Source organism: Colius striatus, chromosome 3, assembly GCF_028858725.1.
Source record: "Colius striatus isolate bColStr4 chromosome 3, bColStr4.1.hap1, whole genome shotgun sequence".
In the NCBI taxonomy this organism is placed as follows: domain Eukaryota; kingdom Metazoa; phylum Chordata; class Aves; order Coliiformes; family Coliidae; genus Colius; species Colius striatus.
Window position 1 is genome coordinate 46,572,051 of NC_084761.1, and position 5,713 is coordinate 46,577,763.

The window sequence follows — 5,713 nt, forward strand, 5'->3', positions numbered from 1 at the left end:
TGTCTCAGCTTCTTGACTCTGTATGGATTTAGAGAAATGCAAATCTACGATGCTGTCTTGAAATGTGTGCTCACTCCTTAGCTTGGAATTTGTGTAGCAAGGATTTTGGCAGCTCACCCTCACACCAGCCTTGTTCCAAACAAAACTTGAGTAATGTGATTGCAAAAGTACTGCTGACTGCTCTTCTCTTCACTATCATACAGGAGAAATGATGGTAAAGTGGTCAAATACGTTTGTATGATGGTGCCAGACAGCAGGAAATTGCAGGTGATCTAATAGGAGCTCCTGTGGTCCTGTTATCCTGTTACGCAGCTGGAGACAGTATCTTGAACTTGCAGGAGGAGTGTTGTATGTGCTGCCTCTTACAGACTGTAAAGACGGGAGGAAACTGTAGGTGTGTCACTGCACAACTGTACACTTAATAGTGGAGGTTTTTTGGATGCAAGAGTAGATGCTTGACTCAGTTGTAAATTGATTTTTCCTCCCTGGCCTCAGTTCAGTTCATGCATTTGGAAAGAGCATGTTGCTGCATACTGAGGAAATGGTGAGTACTGACTACTAGAAATGGAGATGCTGCTTCAGAATTTCCCTGGACCTGGAAAATTCATGGTTGAGTTGATCCCCTAAAGGCAAGGGAGAAATATCTGCAGACTGTCATCTGGGGACAGATGCATTCCTGATTGGTTAGGTAAAAAGTGAAAACGCTTTAAAGGCCTCTTAAGCCTTTCATTTCATCAGTAGAGGTCTATTTTCTCTGTACACGTAAACTGGGCGGTGAAGGAATAAAGGGCAGAACTGTGAGGTTGGATTTTTCTTCAAGCCATGAGGGTTGTTCAAATGTATTTTTGGGTAAAACAAAAATTGAGGGTAAGATTCAGGCACCAACAGGTTTAGCTGGAAAAATGTAATTTTAAGGTCGGTTCCCTTTGCAAGGAACTAGTGTTCCTTTAACCATGGTGAAAATAGACTAAAATCCTCAAATTAATATTCCCTGAAGTTTGTGACTGGACCTCATGGATTTATATATTTTTGCCTTCGTTAAACCAGGTTTACCAGTGTTTTGAGGGTTTGTAGTAGTGCTGCAGACTAGTCATCAGAGCACTGGCAAGACATTTTTTGTGAATGTACTGCAAAAATAATGCTGTTTTGTATGCAGATGACCTCTTCAAGCAGCAGATGGTTCTTTCACATTTTTATGAAATGTGAAAATGACAAAAAAGGAAGAACTGTAATTTTCCTAACAATTTTAATGCTTTTTTGTTGGCCACTGTGTCCCCGTAGAGGCAGAGCTGTTTGGGCCTTCTGCTGCTGTCACACAGCAGTGTGGCAGTGGGTCTCACCATAATGGGAATGGTGGTGGTTGCTGCGGGGTTACCCTGACAGACTCAGCTCCCAGCTGCCCAGGCCTGGCTGTGTTTTGTGAGCTTTTGCTATGGGTGATATTCGTTATCTTCATTAAGCTTCAGGGCTGAGAGATGGGCTTTTCACTTCTACCCTCTGAGGTAATCTCTTCCAACTCTACTTGTACTGGTGTACAGGCATGCGCCTGGTTGTGGTGCAGCTGTTGTCATTGTGCTGATGCTGTCACTTGAGGGATTTTTAGTATGGTACAATTCAGGATAAGTATTCCTGTGAAGTGCCAGGTGTTCTGCCAGAACATGATTCAACCTGAGTTGAACACAACCCCAACAACTTATTTAAGCTCTTGAGGCTACATCTTAATTACACTGAAGTGTATGCTCCAGGATCATATCTAGTAAAAATTACCATGAGGCAACAATCATACCTCATCTTTTCTGTAATTTATCTAGATTTGAACAACTGAGACTTGGCTTTTCAGAAATGCTATGGTGTGTCTACCTTCACTATAATATAGGTAAGCGTCATCTACGGCCTAGGTCTGCCTTCCTGCTCCCTAAAGAAAGCAATGATTGTAACTTGTAGTAGAGTTGGCAGTGTCAGGAAGCGAATAAAAGGCTTTGTCAGTGTGAGCTGCTTGCATCGAGATCATTTTCTGGCTGTCATACTCCTAGCTGCTGTGCCGTGCAGTATGAGGCCTAGAGTTTGTAAAGAGGCTTGTACAGAAACTCAACTATGGATGAGTACACTTGTGGCTTGAAATGCATGGTTTCTTCCCCATGTGTCAGTTTTAACAGGCTTTTTTTTTTTTTGGCCTATTTTATAACAGTTTCTAAGGTTTCCCCCAGCATTGTTGATGTGTGCTCAATTGTAATTGTATTGGCAACACTAGAGCACTAAAATTTTCAGACAGTTCTTGAACAGCATGTTGGTTAATGCACATGCCTGCAGGTTGGGCTGGCTGCAGCTGGACTTGGCTTACTTCAAAGGGAGAGAGAAGAGTTTCCTGGCTGCCTCGTTCATCTGTTTTGATTTTTTTTTTTCCAAAACAGAGTTGTGACATTAAAAATGGAGACTATACATAGGATAGCCTCTGTTGTGCCCATGAGTCTCCTCTTCAGCAGGTGTCCAACAGCAGAGAGAGAAGGAAGTTCCCAGGGCTATGCCAAAGGATAGTGAAACTATTACTCAGCAGTGACCAAATTGCTGGAGTAGTGGAACAGGTCCCACTGGATCTGAAAGATCAACCCAAAATACTATTAACATCTATAGATTTTGTCCTAAATGTTGTTCCTCCTCTCTATAGATCTGAGTGTAAATACCTCGGAATTTTAGACTTTCAAGGAAACTTTTCATACCTTGCTGTGCATGTTTGAGGTGCTAGTACAAGCTCTGCTTTTACAACTAGCCCAGTTTTGCTTAAGCAGCAGAAGAGCTGTTTGTACCTGATGGGCAGCAGCACAGTGCTGCCTTGATCAAGGCAGAGCATGTTTGTGCCAGCCAGAAAACCTCAAGCTTTTCCCAACTGCTTTTGCTGTGCGCTTTCTAACTCCAGGTACTCCTTGACTTAGTTAAAATACAGCTGCTGAGCTCTAAGCAGTGAAGTCCTCTGGATAGAGAGAGCCACAGTACGTGTGAGCTGTTCCACACTGTATAATAGCATGAGGGCTATTATATGACGGCTCACACTGTAGCTTTTTTGCCAGAGTATTCAGCAAGCAAGGATCATCTCAACATCAGTCCCAGTGAGGAAAGAAGTATTAATGATGATGATGAAAACAAATTGAAGGCAGCTGAGAGCATTTCCCTGGGCCTTGGGCAGATGTTGAACCTGAAATTAGATGTGCTATATGATATTGAACAAGACTTGTAGCTCATTCTTGATCAGCATCAGATACTTTTGATGGAGCAGCTGCTCTGCAAGGTGACTGTTGTGCATATAGCAGTTGTTTGTTGCTTACCTCAATGATTCAGGTTTTTTATTTGCCCCATGTTGCTCCCTTACTAAAGCTGATAGGGATCAGTTTGTGAAATGTTCTTATTAGATGGGGCAGTTCATACTTTCCAGGTTGTAGTCTCAGTTCTCCCTTGAGCTTGAGACAATTGACTGTAAAGGCCTTTTAACTGTAGGAGACTAGAGGAAATATAAGCTTGCGCAGTGAATTCCCCATGTAAACATCAGTACTTGGCCAGATATGGCTTTTGCTTTCTGGACAGAGCTTGTCCCAGCATTAGTCCAGTGTATTCTGTAGATGTTAGATGGCTCTGAGGTGACAAGCAGGAAAGGCAGAAAAAACAAGTTTCTCTGACTTCCTGATAGTCTGCCTAAGCCCATCCATGTGTTCACATCTGTGTGGGAATCTTGAGAGAAAATGCCATCCATGAGCTTCCATACCTATCTCCTATCTGTGTGCTTATGGTATCTTACAGAGGGAGAGTGTGAATGGGAGAGCTTGAAGGGGAAACATTTTAGATAAGCTGCTATTTAAACCTCTGTTTCAGTCATTTTGTGAGACCTGGTGATGGGGGTTTTTTTGTTGTTTTTGGGTGGGCTTTTTTGCAGTTACCGGTGAACACTGACAGCTGAGTTCTTGTTTGCCAGTAATTTCAGCCCTCTGGCTTTAAATTCATTTGATCTGATCTGTTCGTAGCACATTTTTACCCATGCAGAAAACGGTAATTGGCAGCTCAAACTTAGCCTGTTGGGTGTTTTCCGTTTGCAAAGTTTCTTTTGTGCGTTGTCATAAAAAAACATGGTCACAGTCCAGGCATTATCCTCTCCATGCACAGAGCTGAGCTGCTGAGGGAATGTGGCCATGTATTTGCCTGCAGCAGGTTGCGGATCACACACAAAGGAGTGTTTGAGAGCTTCATCAGATGTCTCCATATGATTTCCAGATATGCTCTGGAAAGGCTGAACAACTGGGCCTGTTCCCCCCTCTTTCGTGGCTGAAATGAGTGGATGCTGATTCAAATACTTGCAAGAGCACATTTTCCATATGCTGGCCTCCAACTGTCATCTGCCCCTGAGCAATAATAAAATGTAACACAGAAAATTTCCAGTGGTAAACACATGTGAAGGTAGATGTTTTGGACTGTGGCAGTAGACAGCATGCCCCAAAGGGAACTCGCAGAATCACAGAATGGCAGGGTTTGGAAGGGACCTCCCCCTGCTAATGCAGGTTCACTTTAATCAGGTTGCACAGGAACATATCCAGGTGGGTTTGAAAACCTCCCTGGGCAGCCTGTGCCAGGGCTCCCTCACTCTCACCTGAAAGAAGTTTCTTCTCACATGCAACTTCCTGTGTTCCAGCTTGTGCCCATTACCCCTTGTCCTGTCACTGGGTGCCACAGAAAAAAAAGACTTGCCCAGTCCTCTTGACACCCACCCTTAATCTTCTCTTTTCTACAGAAAAATGGCCTGAGGTCTCTGAGCCTTTTAACTCCATGAACGAGCACAGGCAGAGTGAAGTAGAAACCAACAGCACCTTGCCTTCTCCCAACAGTTGGTGTTGCGGTTCTGTCATGTGTTTAAGATCAAATTAAACCTTCACTGTGTTTTCCTGGACAGCTGTTCATATCTGCCTCAGCAAGCAGGATGTAAACACCACAGTTGGAAAAACTGATAGACTTTAGTGAGAGGGGGATATGGCATTAGGTGGCTTTTGCATTGAGCCCTTTAGAGAGCTTGTTTCTTTTATCTAGTGGTTTGAGAGGCATGAGGAAAGTAACTTAAAGAAAATAATTTTTTGTGCCTTGCCACAGTCCAAAGCAGGAAATGCCATAGTAAGCAGTTCTCTGTAGCTGTCCTGATTAGAAAGGCCTTACATATTCTCATGACAATTGAATATAGTGATGCATTCTGAGAAGGAAGTTCTGTCTATGTCATCCTCCATGGTAGCTTCCCACAAACCAACCTGAGCCTCCGCTTTCAATTTGATCTGGTGGTGGATGTACCAGAACTACAGCTTAACAAAAGGTGGAGATGCTTTGCTTTAGATTTTTTTTTTTTTTTTTAAACTATGGTCTCTACCAATCCTCTTTACAGCTTAGTTTGTATCTCTCCTTCTGTTGGATTGTTCAGTTGCTGAGTACTGGCAATCTGGTTAACAATTTCTTCCATCTAAGGCCATGCAAACCATATAGTTACAGTATGTAAGTCTTACAATTTAGCAGACTATGCCTTAAAAATAAAGGAATTAGAAGCATAAAATCTGATTTCTAATTGAAGAAGTAACTCTTTCTGATAATTAGCAGCAATTTTTCCAAAATAGTTATTGTATGCTTTTCACTTTGCTACTCCAAGTCCTCTTTCAGTTAAAAATAAGCCAACTCAAACGGTATATACTTGCAA